The sequence below is a fragment of the Lissotriton helveticus genome, chromosome 2_2 (assembly GCF_964261635.1).
Source record: "Lissotriton helveticus chromosome 2_2, aLisHel1.1, whole genome shotgun sequence".
NCBI lineage: Eukaryota > Metazoa > Chordata > Amphibia > Caudata > Salamandridae > Lissotriton > Lissotriton helveticus.
The window spans coordinates 198,735,569-198,761,633 of record NC_136060.1 but is presented as its reverse complement, the minus strand read 5'-3'; positions in this window follow the sequence as shown (position 1 = coordinate 198,761,633).

The window sequence follows — 26,065 nt, the reverse complement described above, 5'->3', positions numbered from 1 at the left end:
CACACGTGATAGAGGGTTGTCCACTGAGGGAGAGGGGAGCATGGAGGTGTCCGGTAAGGGGGCAATGGTACAGGCACCCTGTGGGCTGTCGCAAACTGATATCAGAGGGAATACTGCAGGGACTATTAAAACACCACTCCTTGTTAAGGAGGCAATTACCTCAAACATGGAGGCTCAGCAACGCCCTCCGTACCAGTCATGTACACCTGTTATTAGGAAGGAAACCCCTAGCAAATATAAACTTAACCTACCACCGAAGCATCCGCATTAGTTGCTGTCTTTATAGGGGTTCCCCCACTCATGGAAGGTGTGGAGGAATCTACCCTGGACCTCATGGTTAAGGCTAACAGGTGGTGCTCGGACATATGTTGCAGGGAGAATATCGCAGACATGATCATCTACGCAAGGAGGGTGGGTTGGATTGGTAAACAGCAGAAAACCACTCAAGGGGACTGTGTGGTCATTAATTTTAGCAGGGCTAACCTGGCGGATAGACTCTTCTGGGATGGCTATTTCATTAAGGGACCATCTGAGACCTGTCCCCTTTGTTTTTTTTTACCCACCCCCAGTCCGCACTATGCAAACTGGACGTTTCTCGGGGAGTAGGTTGGGTGGGAGGTCTCCTCAAGGAGAGGGTAGCCCCCATGGGCACACATCCCTACAACTCTCAAGGCGACCAACTACTTCATCAATTCGCCATTCCCGTGATCACCAGAGTGCCATCGAGGGCTGTGGGTTAGCCACGAATAACCGTTTCGCCCCCCTGTCGGGACTGGAGGACGTAGACTGACTACCAGTCGATCCACCCCCCCCCCGACAGAGGAGGGAGGCAACACAAATGATGAGGTCGGGATGTGTAAAATGCTTAGCTGGAACGTGGCAGGAATTAGTTCCAAAAGAAATGATAGGGAGTGGACTAAATTTGTCGCTGGGCATAATGTCATCGCCCTACAAGAAACATGGGACACCACTTCTAGCTTCTGGTTGGATGGGTTTACCAGCTTTGTCGTGGCTGCCACCCCCAGTAATGCTGGTAGAGCCAGGGGAGGCCTTTTAACTTTATTTTCTCTAGAACTTAAAGGGTCCCTAAGACAGATTAAAAATGCTTCCCCTAATATTCTTATCGTTGAAAGGGAAAATAGTCCCACTAGGAGGACACTATACATTAATTTTTATAATTCCTGGAATAGGGATACTGGTGATAATAATATCGCCAGCTTAGATTCTGTTTTAAATTTTGGCAGTCGTAACATACATATCAATTTTGAGTGCGTATTATTGGGCAATTTTCATATTCACCCCTGCAAACTCATATGTGGTTTAAGTAATAAAGAGGGGGGAGCAGGACCTGAGGGACCTCACTTTGAGCACACTACATTAGGTGAGGAGCTGGAAGATCTTTTGGCTAATTTTAACCTCTTTGAACCACTGTCCACTGAGGGGGAATCAAGAACACCCACCTTTAAGGGGACCGACCCTGGAACAATCATCGATTACTTATTTGTAACCCCAGGTATTTTAAACAGGGTTAGCTAGTATTGTACAATTCCCTCTCTCTACAGTGATCATAACCCTGTCCCACTTGAGGTTGCCTGGGGAGATTTTATGGGGCCTATGCCAGGGCCAGCAAAACCAGGACATATTTTACGCCCAGTCGATCAGGGAAGAAGGCTTAAATGGGTGGTCCCGGAAATTTTTTATGCGGAAGTCTTCCCGAAAATCGAGGCCCACGTGACGATATGCCAAAACCTAAACGCCTCAGACAGCGAAATCATAGGGGCCTTCGAAGCAATTTGTGGTCAGGTCTCGCGGGACTTAAGGGCTAAAATCAGGAAGGGAGTTTTTAACAAGCAGCGCTGGTTTGACGCCACTTGTTCAAAAGCACACAAATCCTTAATGGCAGCCTTGAAGATAAAACCTAGGCCGAGGGCAGACATTGCCTTATTGAGGAAGGAATACAAGCGAGCTGTCAAGACCAGACAGGACAAAATCAAGAACGAAGCCTGGGAGAATCTTCTTTCCACGGCCGTCCTGCGGGACAGTAGGCAATTTTGGGGCATAATCAACCAGCCCTTCTTCTCTGATTCGGCCAATGCCGCCATGGATTGTTTTATCCCCGACGACAAATGGTTGGCTCATTTTAGAACAGTGTATGGAGACAATGAGACGGACTGTCAAGCATGTCCCCTGGCGATCCCGGATGCACCCCCCATATGTTTTAACAGGGCAGAGGTCAAGAAAGCTATTCTGGCCACCACCAAGAACAAGGCACCTGGCCCTGATGGGGTGCCTGCCGATTTTTACATACACACACCCAAGCTATGTGAGGGAGTTCTGGCCAATGTTTTATTTTTTAAGCATGTATAAAATGAATTAATCCGCTCTTTTTATATATAGCCTGGAAAAATAATCTTATTATACGCACTGATTTGTATGATATTGTAAATAGCTTTTTATTTGTATATAAAGGTTTTTTATCTCTTTGTATGATTTTTAACTAAATCGAATAAAGATTCTTGACTGACTGACTGGTCAAGACTGATTTGCATATGGCTGTGTCTGAACTGAGGTGGCGAAGTGAGCTAAAGAATGATGATGGATTCAACCTAGATCTGTGACTAGGGGTGAGTGTCTATAAAGTTTGAGCGCTCCGTCCATCATTTCCTTGTGTTTGCTTTGTTTGCCCTAAGTTGGCAGGGTATCCCCAGACGTGGGTCCCTTGCTCACTTTGCCACTGGATTCAAGCTAGCCTGGCTGATGAAGGATGTTACCCAGAAACTGGTCCCAGGATGCGTGTTTAAGGTTAAGGGAAGACCTGGCTTGGCAGTTCAGGCAGGACTGTTCCCATGAGGCACAGGGTAAAGACTGATTTGGATATGGCTGGGTCTGAACTGAGGTGGCAAAGTGATCTAAAGAATGATGATGTATTCAACCCAGATCTGTGACTAGGGTGAGTCTGAAAAGTTTCAGCGCTCCGTCAAACATCTCCTTGTGTTTGCTTTGTAGCCTACAAGTTCCCCACACCATACCACTCCCAAACCAATGAGCTTGTTAACGGATTCAACAAGACCCTAAAAGGCATCATTATGGGCCTATTTGAGGCACAATTCTGATGTCCTCTTTCTATTCCTGCTATTTGAGTACAGTGAAGTGCCTCAGAAGGGTTTGGGGTTCAGTCCCTGTGAACCTCTGTTTTGCCATCTTATGTGTGGACCTCTCAATTTGGTGAATGGTTGGTGGGTGCAAGCTCCCATGAACACCCATCAAGATGTAATGAGGTATATTTTAGTCCTCATGCCTCAGATGAAGCTCTTCTGGAATGAGTTCATGGTGAACCTGAAGGCCTACCAGGTACTCATGAAGCACTAGTATGACCATGAGATTACTCTGATGGAGTAACAGCCTGTGGGTGTGGGTGATGGATCCTCTAGAGACCCGGGCATTGATGGACCAGTTGATATGGCCTTATGAGGTGAAGGAACATAAAGGAGAGGTCACCTACCTGGTGGACCTCAAGACCCCAAGGAACCCCTTAAGGGTCCTAGATGGGAAGCACCTTGAGCCCTGCTTTGAGCAGTCTGAAGTGACTATGTTCTTGTGGCATGATGGTGAGGAGGAGGAGAGTGAGCCTCTCCCAGATATCCTTTCTACCAAGGAAAAAAAGGAGTCACTGAAATTAGTTCTACACTCCCCTACCCTGCCCCTGGAGAAACAAAGGGACTGTTGTCACCTAATGGGACAGTACGCCTCTCTTTTCTCATGTACCTTAAGTCACAACTTAAAAGGTTAACTGATAGAGACTCATTACCAAAGACTAAAAGGCAGGAAATCCACAGACTCACATTGGATCATGCAATCTGGTGCTGATATTTCTAAAGAGAAACCTAAACAAACATCGGAGATCAGCGAGGAAAAACAGTAATAACCACATAAACGCGGTTGAAATCTGGAAGACAAGGAAGGCCTAAAGATCCTAAGTCTGGGAAATCTTCTGGTGCAACCAAGAAATGGCCTAGATATAACTCCACGAGGCCCTGCAGACAAAAAAACCGCAAACTTTTGGAACCTTGTTAAAAAAAGATTGTGCGATTTTTTTCTAAATTGCTGCCTGCTGTCTCAGCCGCCAAGTAGATGAACTATATTTCTAAGCTGTACACCAATGCTGACAAAGGTTGTGGTCTGGCATTCCATCAGAAGAAGTAGTTGACTGCTGCAATAAGCATCTGCAAAAGGGGGGTGAATTATTGTTCTTTCAAGACTCTATTAAATGTTTACTGGCCTCATTCTGAGCAGCTGGAACCCTGGGCCCAAATAGCTAGCTAACAAGAATATTAAAATCTGCCGTGGGAGATTGGGCTGCCCTGCTTAGCCCACTCTTGAAAAGCTGCATGTGGGGGAATGAGGTATCGGACAGCTGGAGAGGTGCCACACTCTCCAATTCACAAAAAAGGCACATGTGATAATTCGTCCAACATCTGGTTCATTGTCCTCCTCGATGTGGAGGGCAAATACTTGGGAAAAATCTTAAACAATGAGTTACAAGACTGGTCTGACACCACTGCCCTTATGCTGATCACTTAATCAGGCTTCAGGCATGGGCATGGTACTGAAGACAATCTGATTATCTTCTCTTCATTGATTAAAGCTGTTAAAATATCAAAAAGTCCCCCACTTTATGTTGCATCCATCGATTTTACAACTGCTTTTGATAAAGTAGACAGGGGGAGACATTGGCAGAAGCTGTGAACTGGGGCATTTCCTAACCCCATTGCATTTGCACTTTACCTTGATTGATCCTTATAATTGATTTCTACTCACTGGATTCGCTGTAGAGATGCCAGCAAGTCTTGGCTGCACTAAGAAATTAATCAATTTCAACCTGTGCTTTGTCCACGTTCCTTCCATAGAACCCCTCAGCACATAAGGACACTTGCTGGATGCAGAAGCTTCCTTCAAGTCCCAATGCCGTGCACCCGCCTGGCTTTTGATAGCATCCTATTTGTCGAATTTTCTAATTCCAGTAGTGCTTTCTTTGAGGATAACATGGAACCTGTTATGGCTTTTGAAGATGAAAAAATTATCCTTTTTTTGTCCGCCTGGTCTGCTGTAGACCGTCCCATTCCCCTTTTATTAGAGCCTGATGCTGCACCCAATCCCTTTCAGTCCCGGGCAAGAAGTTTATTTCAACTGTCTTGCTGTATCATATTGCGCCCTGCACTTTATCGGATCATGGCTCTAATTAGGCTTATTGAGTTTCAGTATGAAGTATTGGCTGACTATGACTTTAATAGGAAACATTTATGAGCTGCTAAATGTATGAAGTGAATAGGTTGTATTATGTCTTATCGTTGTTTTAATGTTTTAAGAATGATGTTGTTTTATATTGTAATGGTTTTAGTTAGCTGGAAACAACAAAAAAATATCTCATGTGCCCCAGGGTTCATTGATTGTTGTACCCATGACATAGACATGGGGAACAGCATGCCTATGAAGATGAAAATCCACAGATTCTCAGACAAAGTGAGAGCCAGCATCAAAGATAAAGTATTTGAGATATTGGATTTGGAGGGGATTGAACCCTCTGTAATCCCAGGTCCAGTTCAGTGGTACTGGTACCAAAGGCTGCCCCACTGGTCAACACATTAGTACTTTAGTTCTGTGTGAATTACAGGGGCCTCTATTAATTATCTAAGGCTGGTGTTCAAACTATCCACAGAGCTGATCTGCTCATTGATCGACTATGGGCTTCTAAGTTTCTCAGTGCCTTTGACTTGACATTAGGCCTGGGCGGTGAACTCCGCTCTGTACGCAGAGTTTTCGGCATTTCGCACTCCGCGGAGCAAGCAGAGTGCAGAAAACTCCACTGCGCGTAGTTCAGCAGAGGTTTTTTCCCGCTCACAAACTGTTTGTTCATGGACGCGAGCTGCTGCTCGGGTAGAATTTCTACCTGAGTGGCAGGAATACCAGGGCGAACTACAGTTGGCACTGCACTTTGCCACTTGTGGAACTTCGTGGAGTTTTTTTGTCACTTTTTAAGAGTTCCGCATACTGAAACTTCGCAAACTACGCCCAAACCTACATCAGGCTACTGGCAGATTTCCTAACTGAGGGTGCCAAGGAGAGGCCAGACTTCTCTACCCCAGAGAGCCACTTTCAGTTCAGAGTGGTGCCTTTTGGAATAAATAATGCTCCTTCCACCTTTCAGAGGTTGTTTAATCAGGTCAACTTCAGGGCCTCCTACCTGGATGACAGTACTAGTTTTAGCTCCAGCAAGGTTGACCACCTACACCACCTCCGGGAAGTGCATCAGTTCCTGCAACAGACAGGCTTGACTATCAAGGCCAATACGTGCCATGTACAACAGGGATTAGTGGTGTAATCCAGCACAGGATAAAGACCATCATGACTAGGGAGCCTCCTAAGACCCAGTCTCAGGTGGGAGCCTTCTTAGGTCTCACTGGGTACTACTGGAGATTTGTTTGTGGCTTTGACACCATTATCTCCCCCTTAACTGCCTGAGATGACTTCCAGGATGCAGCCCAAAAGGGTCATCTGGACAGAGATGTACCAGAAAGCATTTGATATCTTGAAGGAAGCCTTGTTCACCCTCAAGGCCCCTGACTTCCCTAGAGTTTCTAGTTCAGCTGGATGCTTCAGAGAATGCCATTAGGGCTATCTTGCCATAGCTAAATGACTAGGGCATGACCCAACCTGTAGTCTTCATCAACCAGAGACTACTCTCCAGAGAACAGAGGGGGAGTGCAATTGAGAGGAAAGCATTTGCAGTGGTCTTGTTACTGAAGACGCTGAGACCATGAATATGTGGGACTCACTTCCAGGTTCAGACAGACCACAAACCCCTAAGATGGCTGATGCAAACACGGATTGAGACTCTAATATTATGTTAGCAACGCAACTGTGGCTGACCTAGGTTTCGCACTCAAATTTCAATGTTGGATAGTCAATATGATATTGTGCACAACAACATCCGGAGCTGGCCACAAAAAGCTCCACTGTCAAGACAGATACCAAATTCTATAGGAAAAAGGATGGTGCGCCAAAATTAGCAGTCCAAGTAAGCTGTCGTATTTTTGAAGAGTCTTTTATTATTTTCAATCTTTTAAAAAGGCCCCAGCCAACGCGTTTCGTTCTCAGATGAACTTCTTCAGGGCTAGAGAAAAACCTGGTGACACGTAAGGCAACCAAGCTTAAGTAGAAACCTCCACGTCGTCAATAGGTCAGAATCTTAGAATAAGTAGGAGTCAAACGGAAACATCAGGATTTGAGACGTCGACTCGGGACCTACGGAGAATACGAACTCCATTTTGGGAAGTCCATTACTGGTGGTTCAGGGTTATATATGCCCTATCCCACGGCCATTGCATTTATGTACAGTCTCTACCCCCATTCCCTATGCATATTTGATTTTCAGTATTCTATGGGCAAGATCTAATTTACTGAGAGTTGTTATTCGACTCCAACTAGTTCTGAGATTAACTTATGGTCTAACAGCCTACAACCGAGGAATTGTGGTACAGTTTCTTATTTATACTGAAATCCTATCATGGTGTGGTTTTGTCAAAACATTCTCCCCCAGTCAAGAGATGTGGGTTTAATCCATCATTCTTATGCTAACCATGTCACCCCAGTTTAGACCTGGCCATATGCAAATCAGTCTTGACCCCAGTGGCACAGTAATCGTAATCATAATCATACGCTCTTGATTAGCGCCTTATCACCATAAGGTCTCAAGGCGCTTGCTTTGGGAACCCGTCCTGGTCTTTCTCTGTGAGATTACCCCTACTGGGCATCCCCAAGGTGAAGACCAGGCATCCCATCGCAGTGGGGCCGTAGTAGAGATTAAGCAAGAGTGGCAGAGTGTGAACCCACGATTCGAGTAGGCACCGAGGCGAGAATTATCGAGTCCGTGGACATTATGAGCTCAAGACCCTGCCGCACCGGGAATTGAACTCTGGTCCCGGGTCTGACCTCTTAATCAGGGTCTGCCTCCTCTAACCGGTGAGCCACACTTCTCCACTCCACTTCTCGCACAGTGAGCTCTGGACCTATGTCTAGGCATACCTGGCGCACTGAGGCGAGAAATCAAAAGACACACAACTGATGGACGGAATCTGCTGCTGGCTGCTGTTGGAATAGGGTGTAACTCCCAAGTGATATCCCTGAAGCCCTAGACCCTATGCTGGTGTTAGAGTGTACTCCGCCAGTCTGATAACAGCAAGAGCTGGGACTTAAAAACATTTTTCCATCTTTCTACCTAGAGGATCAACAGAGACCAGGGTTGCTAATGAAGCTAAATTGCCATTCAGCCTTAGCTTGCAGGTTTATCATGCCAAAGAAGATCTGAATTCCCGAGATGTTACTAATTCAGAACGTAGAAGGCTTCTTGGAGACCAGCGCCATGATAAAGCCGATGGATGTGGAGGCCTTTCTGAGCATGAACTCCTGACTGTTCTTTCTCTGAGCATTCTCACCTTCATTGATGACCACATGAGGACCCCACTCTTTAGCATCTCCCCTTGATGATTCAACGACAACCACTTTTCTCCATAAACGTTTCTTGGTCAGAAAGTAAACATTTCCCTGGGATGGACCTAGTCCCTGTATTTCATCCATGCTCCATCTAAGTTGGCCTTAAATTTTGACTTGGGCCTGGTCTAGACAAGCTGATACTCACGGTTGTCATTTTGTGCTTTTTGGAGCTATTTTAATTCAAATTTTCAGAATTCATGCTGCCAATTCTACTATTGAATATTTGGCACTTTTGTGTCATTGTATTTATTAAAATGTGCTCTACTTTTCTTAATTGGCTTCTGATTGTTCCTGTTGAGTGCTGCACAAATGATTTACACATTGCTTCTAAAGTTAAGCTTGACTGCTTTGTGCCAAACTACACGAGTGGTTAAGCACAGGTCAATTTAATCTTCATTTCCATTTCTTCACTGATGTGCACGGCTGCACATAAGGTTAATTTTCTTTTCTATTTCTTCGCCGATGCGCACAGCAGCGCCTCAACTCAACTACATTACAACATTTTCCTTTTCTTCACCGATCTGCACAATGGTTATTTTACATTGATCTTCATTTACAGGACAACAGTACAACCAAGATTTCCAAACTTTCAACAAAAGAACTTTGCATAATTGTGCACATCGCTGATGCACACAGTTTGTGTGGTATTTATTATTTTTTTTATACATATCTTTTAATTGTATCTTTAGCTATTATTTTATTGTACTATTTTTCTTGTGTATATTCTCGTTGTTGTTTTCACTACCATGCAATTTGACCCACCTACAAAGTTTTTACAAGCTAAATGTGAACCTCCTATTCCATGGTCTAGATGGAAGGAGGAATTTTTGACCTATTTAAAAGCAATTGATAGAGAAAGAATGGGCAACGAGAGGAAAAAAAGTATCTTGTTACATTGCCTTGTGTCTGAAGGTCAAGCTGTATTTAGAACATTACCTGTTGCAAGTGGTGATTATGGGACTTTTGATGAAGAACTTATGCGTATGGAAACTCGTTTTAAACCAACAACTAGTATTGCAATCGATAGGTACAAATTCTATACTAGAGCTCAAAGAGAGAATGAAACATTTGATGATATTCAACTGGTCTCAGGTCTCTGGTAATTTAATGCAATTTTGGAAATCTTGCTAATGAGATGATAAGGGATCAAATTATTGTGAATGTAAGGAGTAATAAAACTCAGAAACAGTTGTGGATTTTAGGAAATCCAAATTTAAATGATACTGTTTCCAAGGCTAAGGCTTTCGAGCAGTCTGATAAATGGAGGAAGATGATTGATGATGTAAATTCTAAGGGTGACAGAAGTAAAAGCATCGATAAAGTATGTGTTGTTAAAACATGTTTTCCAAACCGCCTCACCAGTACAATAGAGATTCTAAAAATATTGTGGGTTTTAGGTGTGGTTGTACAAACCACGTAGCGTCATTTAAATTTTGTCCTGCCATAGGAAAGGAGTGTATCAAATGCGGTAGAATTGGACATTTTGCTAAAGCATGCAAGGATGATCGTAGAAGGACTATTGATGCTCATAGAAATGTAGGGTCCAAAAGTAATGAAGTTTCTGTTGTGAGAAGTGTGAATATTTCTGATGAAGATCTCACTATGGAAAAAGGTATGGTTATGTCTAGAGTTGATGTTCTTTAGAGGAAGATTTGTGTTCACCAAAGTGTTGTGTTAAATTTTTGAATGTGGAATTAGATCTCATGGCTGATTCTGGTTCGCCATGGACCATTATAACTAAAAAATTTGGCAAGATTCTATCTATTAAAGACCTGTCTAGTCCAGATATTGTGGCTCAAAGTTTTGACGGTTCTAATATTGATCTTGCAGGGTTTGTTGCTTCTGAAGTTCAATTTAAAGGGAGGTCTGCTCTTATTAAAATGTATGTTGCCAGAAAAGGTGTGAATGTATTGGGTTGGCGGATCAATGGAAACTTGGTATCATTCTTAATCCACGCAATAGAGATCCAGTTATGGTAGTTGAAGGCAGTAATATTGTTGGAGTTATGAGTGTTTGTACTGATCCAGTTCTTATCGGAGAAAAATTTCAGAAGTATTTTCTGACGCATTAGGAAAGCTTAATGGTTTCACTCATGAGATCAAATTTAAAAAAGGAGCTTCTCCTGTAAAACAAAAGCTTAGGAATGTACCCATTAATGTAAGAGATGAATTGGGAGAACTTTTGAAGGGTATGCTTGATGAAGGAGTGATTGAAGAAGTGGAGTCATCAGAGTGGGTTTCTCCGATTGTTTTAGCACGGAAGGCAGATAATTCTTTGAGGCTTTGATTTGATCTTTGTGCACTTAATTGTAACATCATGATCGATTGTCACCCTTTACCAAACATTAATGAGGTTGTGAGCATGTTGGGAGGGGCCACTGTTTTCTCCACCTTGGATCTCAGGTCGGCTTATCATCAGATCGAGTTAACAAAAGAGTCTCGCCATTTGACTGCTTTTATCACGCCACATGGTTTATTCCAGTTCAAGAGATTGCCTTTCGGGTTGGCGTCTGCGGCGTCTGTCTTCCAGAGGTCCATGTGCCACCTTTTCAAACAAATGGAGTCTTGCGTGAAATGCTTTCAAGATGACATTTTAATCTATTCACCAGATGTAGCATCTCATGCGGGACTTCTTGAAAGAGTTTGTAAGATTCTCAAAGATTATGGACTAGAAAAATGTACGTTTTTCCAAGAATTTGGGACATACTCTTTCTAAGGAGGGTGTTGTCCCCAAGAAGTCTTTGGTGGATGCAATTCTTAAAGCACCCTCTACAGATTCTAAAGAGAAACTGCTTTCTTTTTCAGGGCGTTGTGAGTATTACAGTAAGTTCATAAAATAATTTGCTTCAAAGATGGAGCCTTTGAGAGAACTGCTGAGGAAAAATGTTGAATTTGTGTGGGAAGATAAGCAACAGAAAGCATTTGAAAATATTAAGTCTGAAATGGTTGCTGCACCGTCTCTCAAACCATTTTGTGTTGGTAAAACATGTGTACTTACTGGGGATGCCAGTCTGTATGGACTAGGTTGTGTGTTATCACAGTGTTTGGGAAAGGATGAGTGGAATGTGGCTTTTGCCTCTCGTACTTATTTGACAGAAAGACGTTATGCTGTCATTGAAAGAGAGTTGCTAGCATGTGTTTGGGGTGTGGAGCATTTCAGAAATTACATTTGGGGTGCACAGTTTATTCTAAGAACTGATCACAAACCTTTAATTACAGTCTTATCTCCAGGTGGAGGTCTTAACGCCACGGCAAGAATAGCTAGGTTAATGTCACGTTTACAGGAATATACTTTTACCGTAGAATATGTTCCAGGAAAAGTAAATGTAACAGCGGATTGTTTATCTCGTCTTCCTTGTGATGGGAACAACGATACATGTGAAGAAGAGGTTGTGGGAAGCTTTTCTGAAGTATTGTCAGACAGATTTAGTTCTATTTCAGAAGAATTGTGGAAGGAAAGTATGAGAGAAGATAACATTTTACGGCGGGTTGTCAATTGTACCAGTGTTGGTTGGCCCTCTAAGAATGATATTTCTGATGAATTGTTTCCATTTTGGAAGGTCTCTAAAGAGATTTTTGTAGAAGGAGATTTTATTTACAGACAAGGAAAATGCATTCCACCTGTTTCTTTACGTGACACAATTTTAAGACTGAGTCATGAAAGTCATCTGGGTATGTCCTCAATGAAGAGGCTTATCAGATCGTTATTTTGGTGGCCTGGGATGGACAGGTATGTGGATAGGATGGTGAGAGAATGTCCAGAGTCTGTGTGTAGTGAGAAATCTCTCAAGTGTAATCCGGCCCCACTTATTCCAGTCAAGTGGCCTGATTATCCGTGGCAGAAAGTTGGGTTGGACATTGCTGGGCCTTTTATTTTTCTACCACAAGATTGCAGGTTCGCCATTGTCATGGTGGATTATCATTCCAAATGGCCTGAGGTGAAGTTAGTCCCACGTGTTACCACTACTAGTGTTGTTTTATTTTTTAAGGAAGTTTTTGCCAGAGAAGGTGTTCCAGAGGTAATTATTTCAGACAATGGGGTGCAGTTGAAATCGCATGAGATGCTGGAGTTCTTAAAACTGCATAATATCCGGCATATTACCACATCTCTTTATGAACCTCAGGGCAATGGTCAAGTGTAAAGGTTCAATAGGGTGCTCAAGGAAGACATACTTTGGTCACGGAATTTTGGTGTTGACTGGAAAGACAAGTTAAGAGAGAAATTATGGCTATACCATATTACCCCTCACTCCACAACCGGGGTTTCACCTTTACGCTTACTCAAGGGTAGAGATCCTGTTTCTAAGTTATGCCCTTGGTGGTTAAAGAAAGTTGTTAGAGTTCAAACTTCTGAGCTAGACAAAGAAAGCATAGCTCGCAAGGTTGAGGAAAAACAACTAAAGAGCAAGAACATTTATGATCTTCGCATGAAGGTTAAAATACCTAAATTTGTTGTTCGAGATTTTGTTAGAATACGGAAACCTGGTATTCTCCTTAAGCACAATACAAAATTCAGCCGACCTATGAAGGTTGTCATAGTCAATCGTAATAGTGTGGTCACTCAAGATGGACAAGTTTGGAATGTAAGACGTGTTTCTAAGTGTTCTATGCTTCGCTCTTAAAGTTTTTAAGGAAGGAGATATGTTACATTCTTTGTAGTACATTTAGTGTTTCCCTTTTAATTGTCTATTGCCCTTTTAATATTACTGTGTACTTTTAACCATGGCACATGCTTTGCTGTTGTTAATACATTGTATAAAACTGTGGCTTTGACATTCTTATCTTGGTCTTTGGAACAGCTGTACTGTGCTCCTTTCAATAAACTGATTTATAACTTTTGGATTCAAGATCATCATTTTTTTACTAGAAATTCTACAACTTTGTTGATAGGATTCCTTCTCTTCTTTCAGTGTGCAGGGCAGAGACATCAGCCGCACCTCAGGGGGTGGAGCCAGCATTGTGGAAGGCAAGCACTACCCTATTCAAGGTTCAGGTGCAACTCCTCCCTCCCATCTAGATGCAGATCTCTCTATTCACCACTGGGCTGACTCATCCTGTCTCTTGGAATCCCCCAGCCCTGTCACTCACAAACTCCAGACAAGGAATACACAACTTAGCAGAGGCAGGCTTGAAAGGTTAGACAAGAAAATACCTACTTTCTAAAAGTGGTATTTTCGAACACAGAATGTTAAAACTAACTTGACGAAAAGATGCATTTTTATCATTCTGAGTCCAGGCATCCTAAACTCGAATTTCTACCATGTTCTCTGAGTCAGTTAGGATTACAAAATGTAATAATTCTAACAGCCCATTCTGGCCTATGGAGAACAGGTAGCCTTGCAAAATTGAAAAATGAAAATGGCTGTAATTCACTATTAGGACATGCCACACACATCAGGGCTGGTCCTATCTTATACTTACAATGCATCCTGCCCTTGGGCCTACCATAGGGGTGTCTGATATGAAGAAAAGGGAAGGTGGGTGCACTGGCCCAGTCAGTGTGACAGTACCAGACTGCACACAGGCTCTACAATGGCAGACCTTTGACACATTTTACAAGGCTGTGTGTGTGGGTGGCACAACCACTGCTGCAAGCCCACCATCAGCATTTGGATTTACACGCCCTGGGCACATTCAGTGCACTGTACTAGGGTCTGACAAGTAAACCAAATAGTCAAGCATGGAACCACTGATTAATACATCAATTTACAATAGGGAGCACTTGCACTGTGGCACTGGACAGCAGTGGCACAGTGCCCAAATCATCTAACACCAGCAAAAAATACATAAGGCAACAATAAAAATGGTACAGAGACCCACGCCATTGGTGCCAGGTCTAACAGTTTTCATTTTCATTCTTTTAAGAATAGAAAATGCATGTGGAGCACAGAAATAAAACCAAGATTATAAAAAAAGATCTCTTCATTGCTATAGTAGCAAGCATATTGTGATACTGTGCACCAATCACCTTTGCAATAGCTGTAACAGGAAGGTCTCACAAAAACAAAAATGTACATGTAGCCACTTGTGCACTCGCATTTTCAAGACATTAATTCAAAAACAGAGACGCTCTCACACCCACACATCCACACCCACAGAAACACAAGCACACACACACAATCAAAATGTACAATATTGAGAAGGTACGAGAAGAACAATGGATAGATTTGATTGAAAAGAAATAGAAAGTGAATATTAAGATGAGTATTTCACAAATATGAGACTTCCTCTATATTATTTCTGTTGGTGAATAAGGTGTCATCACGTTACAATAAGTATGGACCCAATCATCTAAAGAAGTACACCTTTTAGATTTCCTGAATGATTAATTCTGTGCGATTTGAGCACCTTTTAAGAATATTTGCATCATAATGCAATGGAATAACCTGGGCCACTGTAATTATGAGATTCTGTAGCCACAGCAATTTCTGCATAACTATGTTTTGTGCACACAAATTCCATCATTTGTTGCATGATTTGGGCACAGCGTTGCATCTATAACGAAGAACCCCATGGCTGGCAGCCTGGTTGTAGCTGTTGGTTGGAGGCTTTTAGAAACATTCCCTTCTCATACTTCAAAAATAGAAAGCTGTTGGTTAGTGTTAAGATGTATGGTAACATTAAAGTTCTTTCTTTGTCATTATAATTATATAAGCAAGAATAGTGGGTATTGAGATTTCCAGGATTGTCAGTTGCATCCTTACAGTCTATGAAGAATCGCACTTGGTTGTGTTGTCTATTAAACGTATCTAAATTAAGTGCCTAAGTAAGTCTTCATTTTCCTTTCACAACAGTTTGCAATAGTGATTTCTAGGAAGATCATTTTGTGTGCTCATCTTGGAAGGAAAAATATGTAGGTTGGAGATATAGAAAACAGGGCGAATGAACATCGCAACGCATGCGTCACATCGCATGCGTTTACGTCGCATGCCGTCACAACGCGCGCAACTTTACAACACGTGCGTTCACTATGCACGCCATTACATCGCAGGCGCCATTACATCGCGGGTGCTTACAATGGACAAGGAGAGCGGGGAAACACGCTTCTGGAACCACGAGAGACAGGTAAATGAGCAGGGGATGGATGCCCCGCCCCCCTTGGTATGCAAACAAAAGGAATATTGTGGGCGATGGGTGGCAAGGTATCCACACTAATAACAGGTTTGACTGCCTTGAGATGGTCGACTGACTTTGTGTTTTACCATCTTCAAGCCAGTCTGACACAAGGGTGGCAGGGCTAACCGCATGTATGCAACAAAGCTACCCGTGTGATCAAGTAGTTCTTCCTACGGACCGCGTTTCCCCTAGTGGACATGAGGCCTCACGGGTGGTCCCCGTCCAGGAAGGTAGCCCCCAAGAACCTCTCCCACTCAAATCCTACCCCTGTAATAATCAGGTTTCTATTTGCGGGCCTGTAGATGGGTATCAGCTGATAGATGCTTCATGTAACAGTAATGAAGCAGGCATGGTCCCTAGTGCCCTTAAGACCGCTCCATGTGTGAGTGCTAAGGTGGACAACTTGACCATAGCTCGTGTCTCTCGATTGAAGCAGGTAGCCTATGGCCGAACAGAGCATGCCGATCTTACCCTTATCTCCTGGAATATCGCAGGAATTGCAGGGAAACTGAACACCCCGTTCTGGCCCAAGTTTATAGGGGAGGGATTCGACATAATCCTTCTTCAGGAAACTTGGTGCCAAGAGCAAATAAATATAGAAGGCTATTCATCCCATTGCCTCAACGCCACCAAATCCAGTTCAGGTAGGGCTAAGGGGGGCCTTCTGCTACTCCTGTCCAACAAGTTGTGCAACAGTAAAGTCATAAGTAGCACAACCGTGGGAGCCCATAGCCAGGTAGTGAGGGTCGAATGCAGCAAGGGAAATGATTTGGTCCTTGTAAATTTTTATAATAATATTTTTGACGCAACCAGAGGGAATATTTTAATCCCTCTGGAAAAAGAAATCAAAAAGGTTTTGGGTATCGCAAATAGAAGGGCAGATGTCCTATGGGCAGGGGACTTTAATCTGCAGCCCTGTCACCTATCAATAGGGAATCCCTGTGGCTTTGGAATGGAGACAGTCAATCATCGGGGGGCTATGGGTGAGGGCGAAGATCCTCTTCACTTTCCGCATTGTCAATATGGGACAATTCTTAATAAACTGTTAATCAAATTAGATTTACATCTATTAAGCTGCAATAAAAATGGTTCGAATGATATCTGCCCCACTTTTACAGGGAGGGATGCTGGGACTTTCATTGACCATATTTTCTTCTCCAGTACAGGAGACTTTTTAAATCTATGTATCAGAGAGGAAAGCCTCAGTGATCATAACAGCATCTGCGTTACCCTACCTGGACGAGGTGCAAAATTAGCGACAGGAGAAACTTGCTCTATTGCAATAGTTCCGACCAGACCTAATGGTCCGAGGATCAAATGGTCCGGAACCAGCTCCATGGCCAAACAGAGGGAGGTCATAGTCAGTTGCAAAACTGAGATTAGTTACTGCCTTAAAAACGTAATCAACCCTGATCTCTTGATGTCACAATTTATCAAGATTAATACCATCATTGAAGGCATTTTTACTAAGAAATCCCCATCTAACAGAACCACAAGTCGGGGATGGTTCGATAAACCTTGTACAGTAGCCCTACGGGAACTGAAAAAAGCTCTAGGCACCAAACCCCGAGACAGCAATAGTGTAAAACAATTAAGGGCCAATTATAAAATGGCAATTTTTAAAAGGAAAAAGGTCCTACAACATGAAGCATGGGATAAGTTGAAGGAAGCAGCTGAGACTAAAAATTGTAAACTTTACTGGGAAACAATCAACAGTCCCTTTTTAAATACTGATGGTTGCCCGGAATTAACCTCCTACGTTCCATGCAACGAGTGGATTATCCATTTCACAAATATTTTAAACCCAGAAGGGACACTCCTAACCGTATCTGCTATTGTGTCCTCCCCCTGGACACCACTATCTTTGGAGGTAACGCTGGAGGAGGGCCTTGAAGGGCTTTCCAATAGTAAGGGGGGGAAGGCCCCGGGCCCTGATGGGGTACCCATCGATCTTTTAAAATCAGAACCAAACTTGTGGGCTCCTATTCTGGTGAGGACTTTCAATTGTGCAGCAGAAGGTAATATCCCCCCCTCTTGGGGCCAATCAGTTATCATACCCCTTTTTAAAAAAGGTAGTAAATCAGAGGCTTCCAACTACCGACCAATTTCTTTGTTGGACGCCTCAGTCAAGGTCATGAGCCGAATTTTGCTCAAAAGATTAGAAACCTGGGCCACAGACATGAACATTTTAACTAAAGTGCAATACGGCTTCAGGAAAGGTATGGGCACCCTGGAGCAATGCGTAAATTTGGACCTTATCATCAACAAATATACCGTAGTTAAAAAAGGCTACCTTTTTTATGTTTTGCTGATTTGAGCAGCGCGTTCGACTTAGTTGATCACGCTATTCTCTGGCAGGTCCTACTAGAGTCAGGTGCACCAAAGGAAATAGTGTATTTTCTGGCTAGGCTTTACGAGAAACTATCCTGTAAGGTTCGTCATGGCACCCTAGGTGAATGTACGCCGTTTTTTAAAGTTTCACGTGGCATCCGCCAGGGATGCGTACTGGCCCCTCTTTTATTTTCCCTTTTTATTAATCACATTGATAGCATCCTGATTGATACTGCAGCAGACGCTCCTCAGATTGGAGGCAAACCTGTCCCAATCCTATTATATGCGGACGACGCTGTTCTTCTATCCCGCACCCAGAATGGGCTACAGCGTTTGATTGACAGATTCGCGCAGTTTATCCAAAACAGGAGGCTCCGCGTGAATAAATCCAAGACTTATATAATGTCGTGTGGGCACTCTGCCAATAAACCGAAGCACAGTTTCTTCCTGGACAGTGACAAGATGACATATGTCAAATCATTCTGTTATTTGGGAATTACCTACGGCAGCGATGGGTCTTGGTCCCCCGAGTTTGATAACATAAGGTTGAAAATGATGCGGACCACCAGTAGCATATTTCGATTTGCATCCAAGCTCGGATCGAGAAGTATTTCTGACATGACCAATATATATAATATACGTTGTGTTTCTTCTGCACTGTACGGGGCGGGAGTGTGGGGTCACATCGAGGGCCCTTTGCTCCAAAAAGATGAAAACAAGTTTCTGAAAAGATTGTTATGTGTTCCCCCCTCCGCCTCTGTCCAACTAATTCATGATGAGGTAGGGATCGAGTTTATCTCTGACTTAGCAGCCGTTCGGCCACTCTTATTGTGGCGTTCTATTTGGGCTAAGCCAGAGACTCGATTCACTCAAGAAATTATTCTTGATTGTACAGGACTGGACTACTCATCATGTATCCAATGGTTGAAATACATTCATTTTTGGTACAAAACTCTATTTGAAATAGATGTCCTTCGTGACCCCGAACTGGCGGTTGGAATTCCCAAAAAAGAAATTAAACAAACATTTATAAATTTTAAAAAGAAGGGGCGAGATAAGGTGTATGGCAAGTTAGCGACCGTGCAGTTTTATAAGGAACTAAACCTAACTCCGGGGTTCCAAGCCTACCTTTTGAACGTTTCCCGTCCCTCTCATCAATTTGTTTTAACCCGAGTCAGGCTGGGCATTGTACATCATCTTGTCGCATTTCCAGTACAGAAAGTAAGATCAGAGATTCCTTGCCCATGTGATAATACTTCACGCCAGAGTTGCTGTCATTTTCTACTTTTTTGTAAATTTTATCACTTCCTAAGGGTAAGATACTTGAAACCCATTCTTTTAAAATATAATATCCGCTCCTCTAAAAGTGCACTAGACTTACTATCTTCCCTAGAGAGTGTGGACATCTGTTTCTTTCTTGCCACTTTTATTCTGAAATGTACAGCTGCCAGGAAGTGTATAGTGCTGCCATAACCTTATATATCCCAGTCTGTACATATATGTCCTAACAGTATATCACCTTTTAACTTTGTATTATAGCTTCATATTATAATTATATACAATTGTATGCCCCGTCCCATACAGGAACCTCTGCATTTGAACGTACAGCTGCCAGGAAAGCACCTCGCGTGTCATTTGCATCTATTCCTGTCTGTACATGCTTGACCTTTTTTAACTTATTGGCTTCATATTTTATTTTTAACCATGTTATGCTGACCATGTATTATTCTCGAGACTATCTGAGTTACTCTGTATTTTGAACAAATATGTTTATAATGTATCACTTTTATATGTTTTTATGCTTGTATGATTTGTATTTCTCAAATCGAATAAAAGCTTATGACTTGACTTGAATTCTGTGCGATTTGAGCACATTTTAAGAATATTTGCATCATAATGCAATTGCATAACCTTGGCCACTGTAATTATGAGATTCTGTAGCCACAGCAATTTCTGCATAACTATGTTTTGTGCACACAAATTCCATCATTTGTTGCATGATTTGGGCACAGCGTTGCATCTATAACGAAGAACCCCATGGCTGGCAGCCTGGTTGTAGCTGTTGGTTGGAGGCTTTTAGAAACATTCCCTTCTCATACTCCAAAAATAGAAAGCTGTTGGTTAGTGTTAAGATGTATGGTAACATTAAAGTTCTTTCTTTGTCATTATAATTATATAAGCAAGAATAGTGGGTATTGAGATTTCCAGGATTGTCAGTTGCATCCTTACAGTCTATGAAGAATCGCACTTGGTTGTGTTGTCTATTAAACGTATCTAAATTAAGTGCTTAAGTAAGTCTTCATTTTCCTTTCACAACAGTTTGCAATAGTGATTTCTAGGAAGATCATTTTGTGTGCTCATCTTGGAAGGAAAAATATGTAGGTTGGAGATATAGAAAACAGGGCGAATGAACATCGCAACGCATGCGTCACATCGCATACGTTTACGTCGCATGCCGTCACAACGCGCGCAACTTTACAACACGTGCGTTCACTATGCACGCCATTACATCGCAGGCGCCATTACATCGCGGGTGCTTACAATGGACAAGGAGAGCGGGGAAACACGCTTCTGGAACCACGAGAGACAGGTAAAACGACAATATGCTCGTAGTTTTTTATGCTTTAGGGTAGTTGTTGGGGAGTGTAGTGGAGGGGGAGGTTTTAGGCTCTATGGCTTAGGGTTAATAGTAGTGTATGGTAGTGTTTTAGGCTTTAAGGTTAGGGCTTTTAGGGATTAGGGTTAAGGAGGGTCGGATATGGTAGTGTTTTAGGGTTAGGGCTTATGGTTAAGGGGCGTATATGGTAGTGTTGTAAGCTTTAGGGTTAGGGCTTAGGGTTAAGGGTTGTATATGATAGAGTTTTAGGTCTAGGCTTTAGGGCTCAGGGTTAATAGTATATGGCAGTGATTTGGCTTTCGAGGGTCGTAGTGTGTTTAGTACGATGCTTATAGTATAGTTTAGGCCTTAGGGTCAGGGGGAATGCGCATAGGGGTAAAATCACGATTTAGAAGCATGCAGGGTGTTTGTATGTGGGGTATTTTGCATGCTTTTCTATATAAATGTGACATAATGTGTGTGTTGTGATTACTTACGATGTAAAGGAACATGCGATGAAGAAACGGCGATGTGAGGGCATACGATGTAAACGTTTGCGATGTGCCATGATACATCCAGAAAACAGTTGCTCTTCCTCGCAAAGGGTTGGAGTGGATTTCTCTAAAATCAGATCAGAATCTCCACAAGATCCCTTGTCACCACAAATCCTGAAATCAATAGGAACTATTATCACACCAATCTATCAAGAGCTCTTTACTTTCTCCCTGAAGTCAGGTAGTGTGCCAGTTGAATGGAAAAAGGCGAGTGTCCTGCCACTGTTTAAGAAACTAAATGCCGATCTATAAACACTCTCAAATTTTAGACCCATATCACTATTACCAGGTACTTCAAAAATAATTGAAAAAGCAGTCAACACACAACTGATGTCCTTTTTTTAATCGTCCAACCATCTGCACCACCCTTAGGTGGGGTTCAAAGCCCTGCATAGTAGAGAACCAGCCCTGATGGAATTACAGACTCAATAAAATTTGCTTTATAAGGACGTCATGCCGCCTTAATCCTTATGGACCTGTCAGCAGCATTCGATACAATCTCACATGAAATCCTAATGCAGAGTTTCACCCACATCGGTTTCAAGGGACAAGCCCTATCCTGGCTAAAATCCTTCCTCGAAAATAGGGAACAAGCTGTGTGGATCAAGCGATTCCTCTCAGAAGCCAAAATCGTCAAATTCAGAGTGCCTCAGGCCTCAGCCCTGAGCCACACTCTATTTAAGGCCTGTGGCATATCTGATTGAATCCTTTGATGTTCAAATAGTCTCCAATATGGTGATACCCAACTGTTTTTGACACATAACAAGACTGATGAGAAGGCCAAAACAAACTTTTCTGCATGTATCACAGCAGTCAATGCCAACTTACTGCAATGCAATCCCAACAAAACCGAGATCCGGTTCTTCGGTAAGGACCCCCTGGCAGCTTAGTTAGAGGCCTGGCCTTCCAGCTGTGAGCCTCCCTGCTCAGAAACAGCAAAGATCCTTGAGGTACTGATAGATACCCAGCTTTCATTCAATTCACAGATCACAGCAGTAATTAATAACACATGCTGGATCCTGAAAATAATAAGAAAATATCTCAAACTTCTCTCATGGGACGCTCAGAAGACAGAGGTGCAGGCACTGATCCTTTCCAGATTGGACTATTCGAATGCCCTGTACAAAGTCATTCCAAGTTAGTTGACAAAGAGATTGCAAAAAAACAAAATATGGCAATATGACTGCTATTCAACCTTCAAAAGCACACCTCCTTGACTCCTTATCACAAACAGTTATGCTGGTTACCAATAAAAAACTAGATACGTTTACAATCAGCACATCTGCTGGTTCTCCCTCCACAAAAAAAGAAAAAATGCCATGGCCCCACCTGCTCAGTACTGGTGGCAAGACACTGGAACAAGTTACCACTCCCCTCAAGTGTATTGCAGACACAAAACTATTTCAGAAACAAATAAAAACATACGTATTCCAGGACTAGATGTCACATTCCTTACAGGGCAGATATCCTGCACACTCTATAAATCTGACAATTTATTCCATTCGTTTATTCAAATTCAAATTCAAAAGCTTTATTCGACAGATTGTCATAAAAGCAACACACAAGACCTCACTATACATTACACTATAAATAATACATGGACAACACATACTAAAAAATTATTACATTCCTTGTATCTGTCGTTTTACAATACGAGTTTCATACCTAAAAATGAATCATCTATCATTGATTTAAAAATTACTACACGATTAAAAAAAAAAATCATATAGAGCAACAAGTGATTACTAGCTATCATCATGAGGTAGGAAAGTGCGAGTGCGTATGATCCATGCCCATTTTAAAAATTTGGCAGTTGCTACAGCTATACAGGGTGAGCAGTCAGACTCTAGTATTCTTAAGGCTTCTATAGGTTTCCATGTGCCCAAATTTAAACAGACGGGTTTTAGCCATTTACGGCGCGGGGCACAATAGAGAGGACATTCAAAAAATATATGTGCATTGGTCTCAACCTTATTTATACAATTATGACATTTATCACCTCTTAATGATGCCCATTTAGAGCTAAAAACTTTTACAGTAAGTGTAAATTGGAAATACAATTAACGGTCTTGAGGGCTTTCAATGATATCCCAATATGCCTCACAATGGGGACGTGGTTTGAAATCAAGAAAGCGGCCTGTTAGGTTGGTACTGATACTACCCATATGGACTCTCTCCCAGACCATTTCCCAATATTTATCTTTCAATAGCTTTTTTGATGGAAATGTTGTCGAGTCAGGATCTTCCCATAGCTGAATAAGTCCCAGATCTTTTAAAAGTGATCTTAATTCATTGAGCCACTGGATTACATGGAATCTATCTGCCTTCATTACATCTCTCAAAGCTGTAGCGATTCGTTTATTCATGAGCACAGTCTGTGGGCCAAGAGTCTCAGTGGATGGTAAGCCTAGCATTTTATGCTGCATTAAAACATGGCCCCTAATTGGCAGGAGCTAGTCTGCGTGCTACACCCAATTATAATTGAAGAACGACAATTTCCCAGCCAAATCATCCATTTAAAGAGATACGTTTCAATGAATGGTCAAATAGGCCAGCATTGTAATGGCATTAGAATTTAGAAAGGTTGAGAGCCACGTTCAGTAATGTTAGATTGTCAATACACAATTCTTAAATAAAACTCTGTAGCAGGCTTGTTCCTTGAGAATGAAGGTTTATTCAGCTGAAAGACATCTCAAGCCAAGAGGCAACAACATGTCTGTTCTGAGCACAGGTAGACTTTTCTTCAGCATAGGAAAATTACCAGCAAGCATAGGTCTCATATGAAAAAGACAGTGTACATTCATTAAAATGCAACATTTCCAGGTATAGCGGATAACATTAATAAGTATTCTTCCCAGCATGGATTAAGCCTTGAGATGCAGCTGCCAAGGCTGAGACAGAAACCCTGTGATGCACTCCCTTATCACCTCACACCGCCAGAAGCTGAGCGCTGCAAAATCCTGTCAATTAATTATGTCCTTTAAATCTTAAAACATGTGTGCGTGCCGTAGCTGAGTTTCACATGAACTTAGCAAGATGGAGCCACTCGGGTTTTATGGTTTTGGCATACACACTCACACGTGGAGGTGCAGGGTATGGCAGTATTAATGTGATATAGTCTCTTGTTGCAGTGCTGGTATGGTGCTTGTGGGGCACTGGCCTATGAGTAGAAGGTATGGAGTTGTCTGTTTATTTCTAAAATTAAGTTATGAGAATTAATGTGACCACTGTATTTCAAACCGTTGTTATTACTAGTGGTATACAATATTTAACTGATAGTGCTTAAAGTGGTGTAACGTATATCACATTGGCACTGCTTCTATTATGTTACAAATAGTTTTGATTGTTGTGCATCCAGCATTTTACACAAGTTTTCAATACTCATTTCCATTAGTCACTACTAATGCCAAATAATAAAAGTTGCTGAGTAATACTTGGAAGTATGCTGTTATTTTCTCCTACATCACTAAGAATATGAATACGTTTCCTGAAACTTATAATTCCAGTAAGTGTTTCCAAAGACCAAATAAAAAGCATAGTAATATTCTGAATGGCTCCAATCAATAAATCAATAAATCAATGCATTTGTAAAGCGCACTACATACCAGTGAGGGTATCAAAGCGCTGGGAGGGAGGGTAGCTGCTACTGCTCAAAAAGCCAGGTCTTGAGGAGTCTTCTGAAGGTCAGCAGGTCTTGGGTCTGCCATAGGTAGATGGGGAGGATGTTCCAGGTCTTGGCGGCGAGGTGGGAGAACAATCTGCTGCCGGAGGTTGCTCTTCGATTGCGGAGGACTGTGGCGAGGGCGAGGTCGGCGGAGCGAAGCTGGCGGGTGGGGGTGTAGAAGCAGAGTCATCTGTTGAGGTACGCTGGCCCAGAGTTGTGGAGTGCCTTGTGTCCGTGGGTGAGGAGCTTGAAGGTTATCCTCTTGTTGATGAGGAGCCAGTGCAGGTCTCTCAGGTGGGGTGTGATGTGGCTGTGGCAGGGGATGTCGAGGATCAGGCATGCAGAGCCGTTCTGAATGCGTTGAAGTCAAACCAGGAGTTTGGCCGAGGCTCCTGCGTAGAGGGCGTTTCTGTAGTCCAACATGCTGCTGATGAGGGCCTGGGTGACCGTTCTTCTTGTTTCGGTGGGGATCCACTTGTAGATCCTGCGGAGCATTCGGAGGGTGTTGAATCAGGAGAAAGAGATGGCGTTGACCTGTTTTGTCATGGAGAGGGTGGAGTCGAGGATGACCCCTAGGTTGCGTGCATGGTCGGTGGGTTTTGGAGCTGTTCCAAGTGGGGTCGGCCACCAGGAGTCGTTCTAGGCCGAGGGGGTGGACCTGAGGATGAGGACCTCCATCTTGTCAGAGTTCAGCTTCGGACGGCTGTTCTTCATCCACTCGGCGACGGATTTCATTCATTCGTGGAGGTTGGTTTTGGCGGTGTTGAGGTCCTTGGTGTGGGAGAGGATCAGCTGGGTGTCATCAGCATAAGAGATGATGTTGAGGTTGTACAGTCGGGTTACGTGGGCGAGCGGTGCCATGTAGATGTTGAACAGCGTTGGGCTGAGGGATGAGCCCTGGGGTACGCCGCAGATGTTCTCGGGGCCGTTGGAGTGGAATGGGGGAGGCGGACGCTCTGTGTTCTCCCAGACAGGATGGAGGTGGTCCAGTCCAGGGCCTTCGTGTAGGTGTGTGCGAAGTGTGCGGTGGCGGCTGACAGGTCCAGGAGGATGAGGGCTGTGGTTTCTCTGTTGTCCAGCAGGGCCCTGATGTTATCGGTGGCGGTGATGAGGGCAGCCTCAGTGCTGTGGTTGCTGCAGAACCCAGACTGGGACATGTCCAGGATGCTGTTCTCCGCGAGGTAGTGGGTCAGTTGTTTGTTGACCGTCTTCTTGATGACCTTTGCAGGGAACGGGAGAAGGGAGATGGGCTGGA